Source organism: Lutra lutra, chromosome 2, assembly GCF_902655055.1.
Source record: "Lutra lutra chromosome 2, mLutLut1.2, whole genome shotgun sequence".
Lineage (NCBI taxonomy): Eukaryota > Metazoa > Chordata > Mammalia > Carnivora > Mustelidae > Lutra > Lutra lutra.
In genome coordinates this window covers 181,347,157-181,368,793 of record NC_062279.1, presented here as the reverse complement: position 1 = coordinate 181,368,793, position 21,637 = coordinate 181,347,157, and the positions used below count along the sequence as shown (strand labels likewise).

General features: G+C 38.6%; 1 protein-coding gene and 1 pseudogene across 1 annotated transcript in view; both read right to left on the bottom strand.

Moving 5' to 3' along the window:
• Window positions 1-21,637, bottom strand: part of GABRB1 (gamma-aminobutyric acid type A receptor subunit beta1) — a 396,298-nt gene that overhangs the window by 241,095 nt on the left and 133,566 nt on the right. The gene's annotated exons all lie outside the window — the stretch shown is intronic.
• LOC125093694 (heterogeneous nuclear ribonucleoprotein A3-like) lies at window positions 11,728-15,694 on the bottom strand (annotated as a pseudogene).

Below are 21,637 nucleotides of genomic sequence, written 5' to 3'. Positions count from 1 at the left end.
ATCTATAAAGAACTTAGCAAACTCAACACCCAAAGAACAAATAATCCAATCAAGAAATGGGCAGAGGACATGAACAGACATTTCTGCAAAGAAAACATCCAGATGGCCAACAGACACATGAAAAAGTGCTCCATATCACTCGGCATCAGGGAAATACAAATCAAAACCACCATGAGATATCACCTCACACCAGTCAGAATGGCTAAAATTAACAAGTCAGGAAATGACAGATGCTGGCGAGGATGCGGAGAAAGGGGAACCCTCCTACACTGTTGGTGGGAATGCAAGCTGGTGCAACCACTCTGGAAAACAGCATGGAGGTTCCTCAAAATTTTGAAAATAGAACTACCCTATGACCCTGCAATTGCACTGCTGGGTATTTACCCTAAAGATACAAACATAGTGATCCGAAGGGGCACATGCACCCGAATGTTTATAGCAGCAATGTCTACAATAGCCAAAGTATGGAAAGAACCTAGATGTCCATCTACAGACGAATGGATAAAGAAGATGTGGTATATATACACAATGGAATACTATGCAACCATCAAAAGAAATGAAATCTTGCCATTTGCGACGACGTGGATGGAACTAGAGGGTATCATGCTTAGCGAAATAAGTCAATCGGAGAAAGACAACTATCATATGATCTCCCTGATATGAGGGAGAGGAGATGCAACATGGGGGGTTGAGGGGGTAGGAGAAGAGTAAATGAAACAAGATGGGATTGGGAGGGAGACAAACCATAAGTGACTCTTAATCTCACAAAACAAACTGAGGGTTGATGGGGGGAGGGGGTTGGGAGAGGGGGGTGGGGTTATGGATATCGGGGAGGGTATGTGCTAAGGTGAGTGCTGTGAAGTGTGTAAACCTGGCGATTCGCAGACCTGTACCCCTGGGGATAAAAATATATGTTTATAAAGCTGTAAAAAAAAAAAAAAAAAAAGAAAGAAAGGATGAATCCCCAAGTTTTGTAGCAACATGGACGGGACTGGAAGAGATTATGCTGAGTGAAAGAAGTCAAGCAGAGAGAGTCAATTATCATATGGTTTCACTTATTTGTGGAGCATAACAAATAGCATGGAGGACAAGGGGAGATGGAGAGGAGAAGGGAGTTGAGGGAAATTGGAAGGGGAGGTGAACCATGAGAGACTATGGACTCTGAAAAACGATCTGAGAATTTTGAAGGGGTGGGGGGTGGGAGGTTGGGGGCACCAGGTGGTGGGTATTGTAGAGGGCACGGATTGCATGGAGCACTGGGTGTGGTGCAAAAATAATGAATACTGTTATGCTGAAAAAAATAAAAAAAATTAAAAAAAGAAAAAAAAAAAAGAAAAAAAAAAAAGAAAAGTAAAATCCCCAAAAAATTCCCACACCAAAGGACATCATAGTCAAATCAAGTGTAGGATTAATGACAGAGAGATTCTGAAGTATAATTGAAAGAATGAGGGTTTTTAAATTAGTAATGTAAATCAAAAGACAGTGGAAGTGAGCCTCCAAAGTGCTGAGTAAAAATATCTTTAAAAGTCAAATTTTATACCCAAAATCTAACACTAGAACCCAAATGAAATATATTTTTTAATGTATGAACCAGACTCTTGCTTCTTACCTTCCAACAAGAAGGAAAATAAGATGAAAAGGAAGTTCGGGGGTAAAAGAAAGAAGAATGAATAACAATTAAAATTATTTTTACCCAACTTCTATATCAACATGGACGGGACTGGAAGAGATTATGCTGAGTGAAATAACTCAAGCAGAGAGAGTCAAATATTATATAGTTTCCCTTACTAGTGGAGCATAAGGACTAACATGGAGGACACTGGAAGATGGAGAGGAGAAGAAAGTTGGGGGAAATCAGAGCGGGAGATGAAACATGAAGGACTGTGGACTCAGAGACAAACTGAGGGTTTTGGAAGGGAGGGGGGTGGAGGGTTGGGTGAGCCTGGTGGTGGGTATTAAAGAGGGCACGGATTGCATGGAGGCACTGGGTGTGGTGCAGAAACAATGAATTCTGGAACACTGAAAAGAAATGAAATAAAATAAAATAAAATAAAATGGAAAAAAAATAAAATTATTAATTCCTTCTGGTAAATGCCAGTGAGTACTGATTCTTAAAATGTCAAAGCAATAACAATAAATTTGTGTGCTCAAAAATAAGATGTAATTAAAATTCTTGACAATAAAAATAGGAAGAGGTGCAGAGGATAGTTAAAGCAGGGGATCTTGTCATATTTGTGAAGGGACTAGAGAGACAGATTAACTTTAGACTTTTCTAGAAAAAGATAAATTATGTTCAGACATCATTTGTATAACTTTAAAATATAAATGTGTGTATATCCAGAAGCTAAAAGAATAGTGTTTCTCAATTTTTAAAAATTATTCATAAAATTAAAAAGAAAGCTAAAGTAAAAAAAATAATAGTAACAAAAATAAATAAAATAACATACCAGTGGTTCAGGGGCAAACCTTAGGAATGAAATCAGGCTAAATTTAACATTTGAAATAGAGACTACATTAAATTTGGAGGCATTCATTATCATTTCACCCTGACTTGCTCAGACTTTTATTCAGACTAATGACACTTAATAAACTTTCTGAAAAAAAGCAAAATCCTAGAGACTGTGTCAGTTAATTAATTTACTTTTAGATAAAAGGTAAATTATCTTGACTTCTTTACTTTTTATTTTTTTGGTTTCAGGTGTAGAATTTAGTGATTCATCACTTACATAAATCACCCAGTGCTTGAGTACCCTCCTTAATGCCTATCACCCGTATAACACAACCCACACCCTACCTCCTCTCTAACAAAACTCAGTTTGTTCTCTATAGTTAAGAATCTGTTTTATGGTTTGCCTCTCTCTCTCTCTCTCTTTTTTTTTTCCTATTTTGTTTCTTAAATTCCACATAGGAGTGAAATCATATGGTATTTGTCTTTCTCTGATTGACTTCTCTCACTTAGCATCATCTTTAACTTTTAGATATCCAGGAAGGGTCTATTATCTATTGATGTACAAATAGCCTGTATCAAGGAAAAGCTTATTTCCCTTACTTGATTGAATAAATTTTTGTTTCATTTTGTTTTGTTTGCTCAGAAGATTCCTTTTGGTAAGTTTTGTTTTTCATTGGAGTCATCCCTGCTGAAATTGAAAAAGATGGAAGATTCTAAGCACATAGTGAACCTGTACTATGCACATTGTTGGTAAGTCATTCTGGATCAGCTGACCAAATAAATGAAGTTGGCTTAACTCTAGGAGGTTATTTGGAGGACTTGAATGGAGAGATCACAAGTTTAATTGGAACTTCTCCAACCTTAGTGATGTATCCTTGACATGAAACATATATTTTTCTTCCTGGATTGCTGGAAACCATCATGTCTATTTTTTTCCAGGGCTTATATGCAAATTAAATTGAGTCCAATGATAAAAAATTATAGTGATATTGTATGTCATGCTAGCTGCCATGCTAATATTTTATTCATGCACATTTAAAAGTGCATACTAGAAAACTTTATTTTTCATGTCATTTCCTAAAATCAAAAGACTTTTGGGGCACCTGGGTGGCTCAGTGGGTTAAAGCCTCTGCCTTCGGCTCGGGTCATGGTCCCAGGGTCCTGGGATAGAGCCCTGCATCAGACTCTGTTCAGCAGGGAGCCTGCTTCCTCCTCTCTCTCTCTGCCTGCCTCACTGCCTACTTGTAATCTCTGTCTGTCAATAAAATAAATAAAATCTTTAAAAAAAAAGACTTTTGACTATCAGAATATTGAAAGTTTGACATATAACACATATACTGCCTTTTTGGACACTCTCTTAGTTTTAGATTATATAATTCAGGATTATGAACTAAAGGAATAAGCTGTAATAGTGCTATATGAATATATAAATAGGAGCATTTTGAGTGATTAGTTGCAAACAAATTCTACAAGCTTCCTGGTGTCACTCAAGGAAAACAGCTTCGCCGAGAGTAGTAAATTATAAGTAAAGTCCTAATGGCCCCTAATGAATATACTAGTCAATAGTTTAATAATCTAATAAACTAGAAACAGAGCAGCTGATATAGACACAAGATAATTATTTGTTTATAGTCTTTCAGACAGATACTAGCTGATCACCAGGTAATACCTCTACAGACAATGGGGAGAACTTCCAATACAAAGACAGATACTATCCTGGTAAAGTTCATGGGCTTCATAGTAAAGTGACCATGGGTAAGTTATTTAACCTCTTTATACTCTAGTTTCCTCATTTGTTACAAAAGAAAGATAATACTGACTCCTGGAACTCTCTTGGAAGTATTCAATAAAATTATAGTTGCGTTTGGCAGCTACTATGACTTGATAAATAGTAGCTGTTATTATTGTAATAGTTATTAGCTCCCATCCAAAACTATACAGGACTTAATAAGATACTTAGAAAGAAACCAGAAAGTTCAAGTGAAGAGAAATCCCAAAATGGTAGATACATTGAGCTGCAAATTTACAAACGCTAAGTTGATTCAAATAGAATTTTAGAAAGCAGCCAAATAACTGTCTAGGGGTTTGCCTTCTCTAAGTAGGAATGGTATTAAAAGCATTAGGAGGCAAATGATTATCTTTTATAGAGTACTCGATATTATTTTTACCTTGTGATGTGAGTACCTTATATTTTTAGCATCATTTTTTAACATTAATGTTATTTTATCTAAAATATTTTTCTTCTTGAACATATAACATCTTAATCTGTTGCTTCAATTTTAATGTAACTCTTAACTACATCCAAAGAATAAACAATGCCAGCTAAATAAGTCAATGGGAAAATAAAGCATGCACAGCACAAATTCACTTTCGAGCAGATTTTGCTGGAGTATGTCTCTTCTACTAGGTGAGTGGCTTCTGTGATTACATGAGTACTTGAACATTTTCTGTGTCAGGGTGTCTCCTTCTCTGCAAAAGTAGCTTTTAGACAGAAAAAAGAAATTGTGGCTTATGCCTGCACTACTGGGCTATTACTGGGTGCATCTGTGTAAAGGACACACTTTTAAAATATATGTTGGCCATTCTTTCCTGCCACCTGAACTCTCCAGAAAAAATAAAATGCTGCATGGAGATGAGTAGAGTGCTCAGAGCATCAGAGATGTCAGTGCCAGTATTAGGGTTTCTGTTCATTTTCTGCATTGATAAGAGGTGATTTCATCACCAGGAACATGTGTCCTCTTCGGCCAGGTGTTGGCTAGAGCAGACACTAGAAACAAGGGGTTTCACTCTTTCCCAAATGGTGACAGCTTTATTTTCTTTTTGTTTAATGATCTTGAAAATTTTAGTATAACAGCACTTAGAACAGTACCTTGTGTGTAGTGGTTTCTCAACAATATCTGTAGTGAAGTATTAAATGAATGCATGAGCTAATTGATAAGCTAGTGGTTAAACCATATTTTTCATTTCTACTGAAGAATCTTAAGATGGAAACAATAAGCCAGCTAATAAAGATGGCCATACTTAGTTTTTGAATCTTTACTAATGTGCTAGGCTCTATACTGTTTTATATGCATTTTCACCTTTAGTTATCAGAAAAAAATCCTATGAAGCAGCTGCTATTTTTTTTTTAATTTATTTATCTATTTGAGAGAGAGAGAGAGTGAGGAAGGGGCAGGGGGAGAGGGAGAAAAGCAGTGGGGAGCCTGACACAAGGATGGACCCCAGGACCCTGAGATCATGACCTCAGCTGAAATCAAGACTCAGATGCTTAACTGACTGAGTCACCCAGGTGCCCCAAACAGCTACTATTTTTAATTTCCTTATTTTAAAGGAGAAAACTGAGATTTATAATTTGAGAATATCACCCAGGGACACTAGCAGATCATCTAGCTTGTGGTAGCAGCAGGTCAAACTTGTGTCTTATTATCATATGATCTCTCTGATATGAGGAATTTGAGAGGCAGGGTGAGGGTGGGGGCAAGGGAGGGAAAAATGAAGCAAGATGGGATCGGGGAGGGAAACAAACCATAAGACACTCTTAATCTCAGTAAACAAACTGAGGGTTGCTGGGGGTTCTGGGGGAAGGGATGGGGTGGTTGGGTTGTGGACATTGGAGAGGGTATGTGCTATGGTGAGTGCTGTGTGAACTGTGTAAGATTGCTGATTCACAGACCTGTACCCTTGGGGCAAATAATACACTATATGTTAATTAAAAAAAAAACAACCTCCATACACACACACACACACACACACACACACACACACACACACACACCTTGTGTCTTACTTCTAAGTGTGTGTTCTATCTAGTGCCTAATGCCCTCCCAGCTCTGGAGAGCAGGCACAAGGCAGTAGCAGGGGCACAGTCACCTCAGAGGCCCAGACAATTACAGTTACCTTTGACCTTGGTCTGGCATACTAGTTGAGTTGGCCTGGTATTCTACTTCCAGAAGCAGTCACATTGCCACTTCTGTTACCGTTTTGATTCCTGTGATTTTGTTCCTAAAGCCTTGCGAAAACAAAGAGGAGTTTCTACTCTGTTTCTACAACATTTGGAGCAGACGGAAAATAACACGATAGACAACAGGGAGAGAATGTGCCTTTGCTGTGTTCCGGATGCTCATCGGTGGCTCTGGCTTAGAGCAGAGGACTAATAGCCTCTTATATTCCAAACTTTAACTTAAATTCATGATCTTATTTCAATGGACTAATCCCAAAGCCCTAGTGGATGCATTATGATTCAGAGTGTAAGCTTGTTTGATCCCAATGCCAATTCTTGATTCTCCTAATAGAAGGAAGAAAAGGGAGCATAACCAGGGAATAGAGTTGGAGAACAGAGTTTCTCGAATCTGTTCTTGCAGCTGCTGAAGGTCATGGGCAAAAGGTTTTCTCCAGCGCCATGTCAGACCCTCAGGTATTGCAGAAATGGTCCTGGAAGCATCACATCTGTTTAACTGGACATTAGTTTTCTGTTTTCTTTAGGATATACCATATAGTCTCATTATTTTGCAATTCTTTTCTTTTGACTCTTCTCAGACACTGGAAAGAAGTAAAATATCCATTTTGATCAAGTAAATGCCTTAAGAGTACGGCCCATGATTCTCACAGGCCTGAAGTAGTAACATTTTAAATTTCTTCACAATAAAGATGGAGATAAAAACAGAATATGAAAGTCAAACCTGTAACAAAGAAACACATTATATGTTTGTTCTCTGTAGTAAACCATAAATGCTATATACAACTGTAGTCCCTAAAATGATTAAGATTCTTAGCAGAAATCAAATCTCTTGGCATCTCATTTGGCATAGGAGTTTCCAACTGAAAGACACAATGGAGGCTGATCTTCAGATACTCTTCATCTTTTCCTAAAAACAGCATTCCTCAGTGCCATTTTTATATGGAGTGAATAAAAAGGACTCTATATTTTCAGCACACATAGTTCCTTGGTACAGAATTATCCTGTGACACAAAAGATGAAAGTATATACACTTGAAAATAATGAGTAATACCAGAGGTGCCTGCACCAAGATAATGGCTTTGTTGTTGTCTGGTCCCACTAATCCCATGACTCAAAAACCTAAGAACATAAAGAATGAAATTCCTCTTCCTCGTCCAGTTTGAACAAACCTTCACACATTCTAAAAGGTTAAGAACAGATATCATCAAAAGTAATCCCAATGATTCTGTAAGAGTCATGAAAGAGCCTTCCATTTAATCTTGAAAGCAGTGGCACCCCCCCCCCCAAGAAAGTGCAAAAAGACTTTAAAAAGATAGGCTCTTAACCTGTAGAGCAGGACCTAAGAATAGGAATAGCTACCATTTATTGAGTGCTTACTATATGATGGGCACGTAGTATGCATCTTAGATGAATTTCTCATTTAATTATCTCAACAGTCATATCCCATTGGCACTATTATGATGCTTTTAAAGAAACTGTTGCATAGACAGGTTAATTGACATGTCCAAGGTCGCAGAGCTGACATACTGGAGAATTATATGATTACATCCAAGGACTGCCTGCCTCCACCATCCATGCTTTTAATCTCTGTGATTAATGTTTCTGTTAGCTCCATAACAATATAGAGTTACAATGCATCTAATAATCCACTTAATCAACCTCACACTCAGGGCTGGAATCCTATTTGCAGAATCTTTGACAAGTATGTGTACCCATCCAAGTTTTGTCTAAACATTGATAGTAATAGAAAGGCCAGCATGAGAGAAAGGTAAGAGAAAAACAAAAACAAGCAAGATATGTTTTTCCTTTCACTTCAAAAACATTAGTTTTTATAAAAACATGAAAGACGGATATCACTACGGACATTAAATGGATAAGGAAACTGAGGTTCAGCAGGATTGTGTAAGCGATCCTGAGACATGCAACTGGTAAATGGTGGGGCTTGTTTTTCTGATTCGGAACCTTGAGTTCTTTCCTTTCCACCAGCCTACCTATCTCTTCAGAGATACTAGTAAGAAGGCATTAATTCTAGTTTTTGTTTTTAAAATATTTTATTTATTTATTTGACAGACAGAGATCACAAGCAGGCAGAGAGGCAGGCAGAGAGAGAGGAAGGGAAGCAGGCTCCCTGCTGAGCAGATAGCCTGACATGGGGCTCCATCCTAGGACCCTGGGATCATGACCTGAGCTGAAGGCAGAGGCTTTAACCTGCTGAGCCACCCAGGCACCCCTAATTCCAGTTTTGAATGTAGGGCAAATGTTTATAGTACACTTTTTTTCACATCAGGCTAATAAAATCAGACAAATGGGACTGATATATTCCTTGAAAATTTCCCATGTTGATCTTCTTTTAAAAGCAACATAGAAAAAAATATATGTTTATAAAAAATAAAATTTAATGAAAAAAAAAAAGCAACATAGAGTAAGGAGCACTTGGGGGCTCGGTCAGTTAAGTGTCTACCTTCGGCTCTGGTCATGATCTCAGGGTCCTGGGATGGAGCCCTGACTGAGCTCCCTGCTCAGTGGGGAGTTTGCTCTCCCTCTGCCCACCCACCCACTCCCAGCTCTTATTCTCTCCCTCAAAACTCAAATAACTAGAGTAGCATCTCATCTGCGGCTCTAAAGAGAGATAAAAAGATCTAAGAGTGTTAATCTTCAGAGATTCTTTACAGATTTACTATCTGCATACAGACAGAGTTCCCTGTCCTTTGCCATACCAGCTGTGTTTCTCTGGACTGTCAATGTTATTCTTAAGATGTGTAATCCAGAACTGAGAAAAAACAGTCCAATTAAGACCTGATACTGGGATAAATGCTGTGTTTCTATTAGAATAGTAGTTAAGCATTTAGGCCAGGAAATCAGATTGCTTGATTTCAACCTCTGGCTCAGTCATTTTCCAGCTATATGATCTTAAATAAGTTTTTTTTTTTTTTTAACTTCTTGATGCCTCAGTTTTCTCATTTTAAATGGGAGAAAATGGGAACACCCATCTTAAGAATTCATTGTGATGATTAAATGCTACCACCACATTGATCTACTATTTGAGTTTGTACCCATAACTCCACTTTTTCTCCTGTTACAATAAATGAACTGCTCATGCTCTTATCTAAGGGCCAAGCCTCCACTTTGGCAGGAGGTCCCATCCCTTCTTGACTAATTGGACTGTACAAAAGCCATAGTCAGGGAGATATAGTTAAAAGCAAGATTGAGGTTTAAAAGGAAGAAGCAAAATGGTAAGTGCATCATTTGCTTGGTATGTGCTGACTGTGGTATGCATGGGTGGTATGCATTGTGGAAAAAGAAGTACCCATTGTGGGAAAAGAAGTATGAAAAACAGACTCTATTCTCAAAAGATGTTACAGTGTTTGGGGAGATGAGAGTAACATAGTAAACAATAGTTTACTGGGGAAGACATTTCATAATTAAGTGCTATCTTTGAAAGTGTTTCCAAGTTCTGTATAACTATGGGGAGGGAAACCTATGAGGTTTAAGGTAGCTATAGAAGATTTTGGGAAAGATGTGATCTCTAAATTGGGTCTTGGAAGGTGAGCAATACATTGGTAAAAGAAAGGAAAAGGCTTTTCATTGATTAGTTAAAAAGAAGGGGAACTACTGACAGAGGCTAAGAAATGAGAATCAGTCTAGTAATTAAGGAAAGTAAAACAAAACCCGCACTCGCAGTGTAAGACTTCACGGTTGGACAAAATCTTAAATAAGGCTATGTAACAAGGGTAGATCTAATTGTGAAGTGTCATGAATGTCTGGAGAAAAGTTTTGACTTGATGTGGTAGGTAATTGGGAATCAGTAGGTTCCTCAACAAGAGAACGGCATGATGAAATGGCACTTTATTAAAACAAATCTGCTGATGGGTTACAAGATAGAATAGAAAGAGAAGAGATGTAAAAGAACTGGCCAACGTAAAGAAAGCCTGAATTTGGTCTTTAGAATGAGCATTCTATTGGCCTAAAGCCTTCCTGAGCAAATGTAATGAATATAATATTAAAAATAACTTTGATAATTTTGAATTTTATGATTTTTTATCTGCAAGTGACTTGCAGATGTAATGTTATATTTGGAGGCATTTAATCAATAATTGTTATTTTGATCTCACAGTTTTCTATTTGGAAGCCATTAAGCTTTGCTTCTCATGTCTCAGATATTTTCACAAAACGTTGAAGTGCTGGCAGGTCCTGGGACCTGAGACTGTCTTGTTAGAGTATAAAATATTCTTGAAGAGATGAAGTTCCTTTTTCCTGGTATTGTCCACTCTAATGGAGAAGATAGAGAAATTCAAATTGCACATATATGATCACAGCACCTTAAGCAGCACTCACAAATCTTTGGGATTTCACTTCAGTTATTGAAGTTTAATGACCCAGATTTTCAAAGCAATCAGTTGTTTGGATTGTAGAGCAATACATTTCTCCATCTTCAGTAATCCTTTGATGTTTAGGAAGAACAAAGAATTGTGCTTTAAGCAACTTTCTTCCAAAAACAGGGTAGGAATGTGAGGATTTAATAAAAATAAATAAAAACTGTATTTACATTATTGATTGTTATTGTTATTGAAGTGTCTACCACTGCTTTGCCATTAGAAACAAATGGATCACGAAGATTTATGGGCTCCAGGTCTTTGTGGTTTCATTAAAGGTTGAATTTGCCTCCCATAGCTCTATCCCTGCCTTTATTAAAAAGAAGAAAACAAGGTTTAGGAAAGATAAATCTACAATTTTCCTAAAAGATATAGAAAAGCAAGGATCAATCCATTGGACAAAGAGCTACTTCTTTAATATAACTTTTATGTCCTGGAAAGAACAAAGCATACTCTACTTGGACTAACAGTACTCACTACTTCCAAACAGAAGGGGAAAGTGGGCTATGCAGGAAAACATTTTTTCCCCAAAATGTGTTTTGTGGTTTGACACTCCAAAGGATGAGGCATTAATTCTAGTAAATATTGCATTATTGTTCCATTACTTCTTTTAGACGTAATTGAGCAATATTAGGTTTACTGCAAATAGGTTCTATTAACACCACTGAGATTACTTATGGCTGGAACTGGAGGGGATTATGTTAAGTGAAGTAAGTCAAGCAGAGAAAGACAATTATCATATGGGTTTTTTTTTTTAAAGTTAAAAATTCCTTAATTTTTTATTCCTGGTACCACTACCACAATTTACAGGGCAATATACCTGATGTAATGAAAAGAAAAAGAAAAAGACAAAGCTACAACAGATAAAAGACCTCAGGAATGTACATTGAATTGACACTACATTGCATTAATCAACAGCTGCACTTTTTGCAAACTGTGGCTGACAGTCCTGAACAAGAAGGGTTTCCTGTTTAAGCTGCAGTAACTTTTCTGACTATGGATCATCGTTCCTTCTGTGGCAGATTTTTATAGTTCCTCTAATGCATTTGGGATGACTGTCTCAAAGTAACCTGCAGCTTTCCTGACAAATCCTCGCTCTCTCTCCTGCTAAGAACTGTAGCCCTTTTCTTCTGAAAATTTTTTAGAACCTTCTGCTACCATATCCACCACTTCCACCACCAGAGCCATAACCACCACCATAGGGACTGCCTGAGCTTCTTCCACCAAAACTGCCCCCCTTCATGGGTCAATAATTTGATTGCTTGTTGTCCACTATAATTTCCAAAATCATTATAGTTCCCACCACCACCATAGTTACCACCTCCAAAATTTCCTCCTTCATTGTAACCATCATATCCTCCACCACCACCTCCATATCTACCTCCTTGGTTTCCATATCCAGGACCACCACCATAGTTGCCACCATCACCTCCAAATCCATTATATCCACCATCACCTCCTCCGTAATTACCTCTGCTGCCACCACCACCACCACCACCATAGCCTCTTCTTCCACCAAAGTTTCCACCACGGCCAAAGTTACCACCACCTCCAGAGTTTCCTCCACACCCATGAAGTTGCCAGATCCACCTCCACGACCTCTTTGTGATCCAGCAGACTGCATTTCTTGTTTAGAAAGGGCCTTTTTCACTTCACAATTATGCCCATTAATAGTGTGATATTTCCAAACATTTAAAGAAGAACTAATTCCTATTCTCCTGAAACTGTTCCAAAAAATAGAAATGGAAGGAAAACTTCCTAACTCATTTTATGAGGCCAGCATCACCTTGATCCCAAAACCAGATAAGGATCCCATCAAAAAAGAGAACTACAGACAAATATCCTTGATGAACACAGATGCAAAAATTCTCACCAAAATACTGGCCAATAGGATTCAACAGTACATTAAAAGGATTATTCACCACAACCAAGTGGGATTTATTCCAGGGCTGCAAGTTTGGTTCAACATCCACAAATCAATCAATGTGATACAACACATTAATAAAAGAAAGAACAAGAACCATATGATACTCTCAACAGATGCTGAAAAAGCATTTGACAAAGTACAGCATCCCTTCCTGATCAAAACTCTTCAAAGTGTAGGGATAGACGGCACATACCTCAATATTATCAAAGCCATCTATGAAAAACCCACCACAAATATCATTCTCAATGGAGAAAAACTGAAAGCTTTTCCGCTAAGGTCAGAAACACAGCAGGGATGTCCGTTATCACCACTGCTATTCAACATAGTACTAGAAGTCCTAGCCTCAGCAATCAGACAACAAAAGGAAATTAAAGGCATCCAAATCGGCAAAGAAGAAGTCAAACTATCACTCTTTGCAGATGATATGATACTCTATGTGGAAAACCCAAAAGACTCCACTCCAAAACTGCTAGAACTTGTACAGGAATTCAGTAAAGTGTCAGGATATAAAATCAATGCACAGAAATCAGTTGCATTTCTCTACACCAACAACAAGACAGACGAAAGAGAAACTAAGGAGTCCATCCCATTTACAATTGCACCCAAAACTATAAGATACCTAGGAATAAACCTAACCAAAGAGACTAAGAATCTATACACAGAAAACTATAAAGTACTCATGAAAGAAATTGAGGAAGACACAAAGAAATGGAAAAATGTTCCATGCTCCTGGATTGGAAGAATAAATATTGTGAAAATGTCTATGCTACCTAAAGCAATCTACACATTTAATGCAATTCCTATCAAAGTACCATCCATTTTTTTCAAAGAAATGGAACAAATAATCCTAAAATTTATATGGAACCAGAAAAGACCTCGAATAGCCAAAGGAATATTGAAAAAGAAAGCCGAAGTTGGTGGCATCACAATTCCGGACTTCAAGCTCTATTACAAAGCTGTCATCATCAAGACAGCATGGTACTGGCACAAAAGCAGACACATAGATCAATGGAACAGAATAGAGAGCCCAGAAATAGACCCTCAACTCTATGGTCAACTCATCTTCGACAAAGCAGGAAAGAATGTCCAATGGAAAAAAGACAGCCTCTTCAACAAATGGTGTTGGGAAAATTGGACAGCCACATGCAGAAAAATGAAATTGGATCATTTCCTTACACCACACACGAAAATAGACTCAAAATGGATGAAGGACCTCAATGTGAGAAAGGAATCCATCAAAATCCTTGAGGAGAACACAGGCAGCAACCTCTTTGACCTCAGCTGCAGCAACATCTTCCTAGGAACATCGCCAAAGGCAATGGAAGCAAGGGCAAAAATGAACTATTGGGATTTTATCAAGATCAAAAGCTTTTGCACAGCAAAGGAAACAGTTCACAAAACCAAAAGACAACTGACAGAATGGGAGAAGATATTTGCAAACGACATATCAGATAAAGGGTTAGTGTCCAAAATCTATAAAGAACTTAGCAAACTCAACACCTGAAGAACAAATAATCCAATCAAGAAATGGGCAGAAGACATGAACAGACATTTCTGCAAAGAAGACATCCAGATGGCCAACAGACACATGAAAAAGTGCTCCACCTCACTCGGCATCAGGGAAATACAAATAAAAACCACAATGAGATATCATCTCACACCAGTCAGAATGGCTAAAATTAACAAGTCAGGAAATGACAGATGCTGGTGAGGATGCGGAGAAAGGGGAACCCTCCTACACTGTTGGTGGGAATGCAAGCTGGTGCAACCACTCTGGAAAACAGCATGGAGGGTCCTCAAAATGTTGAAAATAGAACTACCCTATGACCCAGCAATTGCACTACTGGGTATTTACTCTAAAGATACAAACATAGTGATCCGAAGGGGCACATGCACCCGAATGTTTATAGCAGCAGTGTCTACAATAGCCAAACTATGGAAAGAACCTAGATGTCCATCAACAGACGAATGGATAAAGAAGATGTGGTATATATACACAATGGAATACTATGCAACCATCAAAAGAAATGAAATCTTGCCATTTGCGACAACGTGGATGGAACTAGAGGGTATCATGCTTAGTGAAATAAGTCAGTTGGAGAAAGACAACTATCATATGATCTCCCTGATATGATGGAGAGGAGATGCAACATGGAGGGTTAAGGGGGTAGGAGAAGAGTAAATGAAACAAGATGGAATTGGGAGGGAGACAAACCATAAGTGACTCTCAATCTCACAAAACAAACTGAGGGTTGATGGGGGGAGGGGGGGGGGGGGGGGGGGGTTGGGATTATGGACATTGGGGAGGGTATGTGCTATGGTGAGTGCTGTGAAATGTGTAAACCTGGCAATTCACAGACCTGTACCCCTGGGGATAAAAATATATTATATGTTTATAAAAAAATAAAATAAAAAAAATAGTGTGGTATTTCTGAACAACAGTTTTATCAACTGTATCATGATCATCCAAAGTTACAAAAGCAAATCCTCTCTTTTTTCCACTCTGCTTGTCTTCCTTAACTTCTATGGTTTCAATCTTGCCATACTTTTCAAAGTAGTCTCTCAAATTATACTCTTCTGTATCTTCTTTAATACCACCAACAAAAATTTTCTTCACTGTTAGATGGGCACCAGGCTTTACAGAATCCTCTCTAGAAACAGCTCTCTTTGGTTCCACTACACGCCCATCAACCTTGTGTGGTCGGGCACACATTGCTGCATCCACCTCTTCAACACAACAGTAAGTCACAAAACCAAAACCCCTGGAACATTTTGTTTGGGGGTCTCTCATCACCACACAATCTGTAAGTGTATCCCATTTTTCAAAATGTTCTCTTAAACTCTCATCTGTAGTTTCAAAGCTCAAACCACCAATAAACAGTTTTCTCAACTGCTCTGGTTCCTTTGGATCATGCCCACCCCCTCCGGCGGCAGCGTCGACGGCCGGAGTAGGGCTGGGGGCAACCTGGCGGCGGTTTTACCTCCATTTTGAGACCGGACTCGCCTCTTCCAACTCGAGTTCAATATCAATTATCATATGGTTTTACTCATATGTGGAACATAAGCAACAGCATGGAGGAACATAAGGGAAAGGAGGGAAATCCAGACAGGGAGAAATCAGAGAGGGAGATGAACCACGAGAGACTGTGGACCCAGAGAAACAATCTGGGGTTTCAGAGGGGAAGGGGGCAAGGGGAGGGGGTAACAGGGTGATGGGTATTGAGGAGACATGTGGTATTGAGGATGCACCTTGCTGTGATGAATACTTAACTAATGAATCATTGAACACTACATAAAAAGCTAATTATGTACCATACAGTGGCCAACTGAACATAACAAAAGTAAATAAATAAATGTATATGTGTTTAATAAAAAAATAAATTAATATTCTTCTAAGAGATCTAACCTTAAACAAAATGTTTTCTATTGCAGTTTAATAGCATATGGCTGCTTCCAGAAATTCTCCATGACATTTCTGTTCTGGTCTAGAATAGACTACTGCTTCCATAATGGCATGGAATGCTGCATAATCCATAAACATCGTGTTACATTGGTCGCCCCACATCTGGGAAGTTATATTATTATAGTTAAAAATAAAAACTGAGAGTTTTGGAGGGGAGGGGGGTGGGGGGTTGGGTGAGCCTGGTGGTGGGTATTAAGGAGGGCACGTATTACATGGAGCACTGGGTGTGGTGCATAAACAATGACTCTTGGAACATGGGAAAAAATGAAATAAAATTTAAATATCCAAATAAATAAAAATATCCAAATATATAAAAAGTGACATATCAGGCTGAGTATTACATGTGATAGACAAACCAAAGTGGAATTTTAGGTTTGAGAAACATACTCTGGCTTCCCTTTGGTATTCAAAATGAGAAGGTGAATTGCAGTAGAGACAGCTGGTGGCTTCTGGGGCGGTCATTTCATAATCTGAGACACAGACACTGAAAGGGAGGCTAGCTTTCACTTGGTGTCTGAAAAGATTAGTAGAGAAAATTTAGGGCTTTATTTCGATGATGGTCATTATTATGTCTACAGCATGTGTTTGTTATCTACATGTACATATACAAAGTTTTAAACAGGGTAAGTCAGCGCTCGTCAGGCCCTTACTAGGTATCAGACAATGTTGTTAAGTCCTTTACTGTATTAACTTACTTAACCTTAGTAATACCCCACAAGATAAGTAATAGTGTTATCTCAATTTTATCAATGAGGAAAGACCATTGTAGGTAGAATGTGGCTAACCATTTTTATATTTTAATAAAATTCCTAGCTTAGATGCATTTTAACATCTATTTTTTTTAAAGATTTTATTTATTTGACAGAAAGAGATCACAAGTAGAGAGAGAGAGAGAGAGAGAGAGAGAGAGAGAGAAAGGAGGAAGCAGGCTCCCTGCCTAGCAGAGAGCCTGATGTGGGACTCCATCCCAGGACCCTGAGATCATGACCTGAGCTGAAGGCAGAGGCTTAACCCAACTGAGCCACCCAGGCAGCCCCTTAACATCTATTTTTTAAAGGTATAATTTTTCACATGCAGAAGTAATGAAAGTTCCCTTTAAAAATATATATGCATATTGGGGCACCTGGGTGGCTCAGTGGGTTAAGCCCCTGCCTTCGGCTCAGGTCGTGGTCTCACGGTCCTAGGATTGAGCCCCATATATGGCTCTCTGCTCAGTGGGGAGCCCGCTTCCCCCACTCTCTCTACCTGCCTCTCTGCCTGCTTGTGATCTCGCTCTCTGTCAAATAAATAAATAAAATCTTTAAAACAAACAAACAAAAAATATATGCATACTTACATAAGCAAAAAAGGAATCAAAAGGCAAAAAGTCATTTGGGATGATATGCAGTTGTGGCAAAAATCATGGAAGTGGTACTAAAACACTGAAGCTGGAAATGATGGTTTAATGGAATCAACTGAGGGTCATGGAGATTACTTTCAAAATGTCACCAATGGTTGTCACAACCTAATACATCTTCTTGGAAATGGTGTTGTTTGCAATATTATGATTAGTATCTAAAAAAATAAGACACAACTTTAAAATATTTGGTTTGCCTTTCTTTTATTGTTCCTTCTTCTTTTTTTAAGATTTTATTTATTTATTTGACAGATCACAAGTAGGCAGAGAGGCAGGCAGAGAGAGAGGGGGAAGCAGGCTCCCTGCTGAGCAGAGAGCCCCATGCGGGGCTCAGTCCCAGGACCCTGAGATCATGACCTGAGCCAAAGGCAGAGGGTTAACCCACTGAGCCACCCAGGTGCCCCTGTTTCTTCTTCTTCCCTTCCTTCCTTTCTCCCTCCCTCCCTTTCTCTTTCCTCCCTCTCTCCATCCCTCATTCTCTCTCTGCCTCCCTGCCTTTTTGCCTTTCCTCCTGCCTGCCTTCCATCCTTCCATCTTTCTTCCTTTCTCCTTCTTACATGTTTTTCTCTCATTCTTTTCTCCTTTCCTGAGAGTCCAGATTTGGTATTATTCCAAGAGAGACTCAGTCAAGGTTAAGAATTTCAGGAGATGAGGTTCTTTTTTTTTTTTTTTTTTAGATAATTTAGGGTCACCATTTTTACTTAATCTTCTACATTAATTTAATTAAAGTTTTATCATAATGACACATCCACAGATCACATGGCCACACAATAGTTATAGTAATTACATAATTACTTAAATTGGTCTTTTAGAACTTGAATTACTCACAACACCATATTTATCAAAAAGGAGACCCTTGGGGTGCCTGGGTGGCTCAGTCGGTTAAGTGTCTGCCTTTAGCTCAGGTCATGATCCCAGGGGACTGGGATGGAGCTCCCTGCTCAGCAGGGGGCTTTCTTCTCCGTCTCCTCCCACTCCTGTTCCCTCTCACTATCTCTTTCTCTCTTTCTCTCTCTTGAATAAAATCTTAAAAAAAAAAAAAAAAAGAAGACTCTTGGAGCACCTGGGTGGCTCAGTCAGTTAAGTGGCTGCCTTTGGCTCAGGTCATGATCTCAGGGTCCTGTGATCAAGGCCCACATCAAGTTCTCTGCTGAGCGGGGAGTCTCCCTCTCCCTCTGCCCCTTTGCCTCCTTATGCTCTCTCTCAAATAAGTAAATAAAATCTTAAAAAAAAGGAGACCTAACAAATATTTAATCATAAAAAATGTTCATATTTAGATAGATGAATAAAGAACATGAAAAATAAACATAAAGACTTTGAAAAGCAAAAATAGCAGCTCCTTCACTGGCGAACAATTCAAATAGCTTTCTCTGTATGCCACTGACGAAACTCTAAAATGTAAGTCAACTACTGTGTGACGGGAATAGGAATATTATGCTGTTTGGTGGGAATTGTAAAGAGCGTCTCCAGGCATTCCTCCTAATAGAGTGAGCTACCTATTCCTTATGCATGGCCTGTTTTTTCTTTCTTCCCTTTGAAGTGAGAAGTTTCTTTCTCTTAACAGGAAGCATTTGTCAATATCAGCCAACCTTCCTCTGTGAACGCTGCATCAGCCCACGTATTTATTCTCCACAATCAACACAACTATATCTTTGCCCAGCATATCTCACAGGAAGCCCTGTGTGATCTGCCCAGGACTCCTGAATGTAATCATGACCCCTCTCTACACAGACAGTCTGTAGGAGAGAGAAGTAATTTTTTCAGGGTGTGAATCAATGTAGAGAGCTAATATGAAACATTTAGGACCCCAAACTGCTTTAAAAATCAATAGTGTTTTTTTTTTTCTTTCTGGATCAGTATTATCAAAATAATTGCCTTTACTTTTTACTTTGCTTTATCATGAAGACCAAGGTAAGACAAGATGATCCTTCAAGGAATAGTGGGAAACTCTGTTTTTCTTTTATATTCAATAAATGTAGTCATTGATTTTATTCTCATACACAACGCATGGTCAGGCACTGTCAAGAACATCAAAAAATCGATTCAGAGTCAGGCTAGGTAAGCAAATATGGTAGGGGAGTTCTCAAAATCCCTCTCAGTCCACAGGTTCCTAGTTAACATTAAATTTATTTCTGAAACCTGAAATTTAGAAGCTTCTCTTTGGAATTTGGAGTCATTTGCATGTGTTAGAAAACCCGACAAAGTCATGTACATTTTATAAAGCTCACACACTTGGCAGAGCTATACCCATTTATGTTGTGGACCCTCTCCAATTATTTTCATTCCTATAATGGTGAGCAATGAAAGCATCAGACATAGGTGACTGCCTTACCGGCAACATCTGCAGGAAAAGACAAGCTTAAACAGTACAGAGAAAGGCTTCTCTGTGCAGGGTTTAAGAGTGCAGGCTGAAATGAGGAAAGTTGGATTAAAATCTGCTTTCAGCATTACGTAAGGTGGTTTCCAAAATCACTTCCCAAGATAAAGAATAGTAGGTATACTCTACTACCTTCCAGCCAAGGTGGTGAGTATGTGTGCATGTCTGTTATCTTAGAAGGAAAATCTTAAAGCAAATTAAAATGCTACAGGGGAAGAAAATGGAAGAAAGTCAGGACCACAGCGGAAGTAAGATTTCTTTTGTCCCATTGTTTGACTTTAGAACTATGTATATGTTTTATGTAATTATGAAATAGAATTAAATCAAATTTTAAGAATCCAAACCAAAAGCAAAATGTACTTCTTTAAGTGGTGGCTTAACCATATAGTAAGGCACCGAAGTTTAAAATGTAACTTTAAAAACAGTAATTCTACTCTGTGTCCCTAACAGGATACACCCTAAAGGCAAGATTACTGGGAAGAAATCTTAACCTGTTTTTGGTAATCTCATCATTAGTAACAATAATGTTGGTATTTTTATTAAATATATATATATATGTACACATATATATTATATATATATATAACAGGATAAACTAAATAAATAATTACATTAATACATTAGGAATCAATATTTTTTTTTTAAGATTTTATTATTTATTTATTTATTTGACAGAGAGATCACAAGCAGGCAGAGAGGCAGGCAGAGAGAGAGGAGGAAGCAGGCTCCCTGCTGAGCAGAGAGCCCGATTCGGGGCTCGATCCCAAGACCCTGAGATCATGACCTGAGCCGAAGGCAGCGGCTTAACCCACTGAGCCACCCAGGCACCCCAGGAATCAATATTTTTAAAGAGGATGAAAGAAACAAACATAAAATCAAAGAGGTTGAATAAAAGCCCTGTAATTTTAAATTTGAATCAGAAATATCAATACAGGGGCACCTGGGTGGTTCAGTGGGTTAAGCCTCTGCCTTCGGCTCGGGTCGTGATCTCGGGGTCTTGGGATCGAGCCCCACGTCAGGCTCTCTGCTCAGCGGGGAGTCTGATTCCCCCTCTCTCTCTGCCTACTTGTGATCTCTCTGTCAACTAAATAAATAAAATCTTTAAAAAAAAATATCAGTACAAACTTGTGATCTGTTTCCTCTACTTCTGGGATAGACAATAGGCAAGCTGATGGATCAAAAGACAAAGGAGCTGTCAATGATTACCGATGTCATGTTCAAACACCTCAGGAGCCAACGTAACCGGCTGCCAGTGGCCAAAGACAAGACAACATGAGGATGGCAATGGAACAGGCATACCTGTTTCAACCTGTGACTTCGTAAGGATACACAACAAGAAAACAACAAAACGCCAAACTTCAGTGGTGTTTGGGAGATTCTAGGGGGATTTGGGAGATTCTAGGGAAACAACTAGCTGTTGTGAAAACTGCTAAATAAAGGGTAACAATCAAGCATTTATGCCGCCTTCATTGCAACGACTTAATCTCAGGGTTACCCAATTGGTGAGGGAAAGTTCTTGCGTAGAGAATAATCTAGTTAATAAATAAAGAAGGAATGATAAAATATCACCATTTTGCAATTTCTAAATGTTTTGGCCAAGACTATCAGTGGCTGCTAAAATTGTCATGGCCTGAGTTGTGTCCCCCGAAATTCATCTGTTGAAATCCTAACACCCAATACCCGAGTGTGACCTT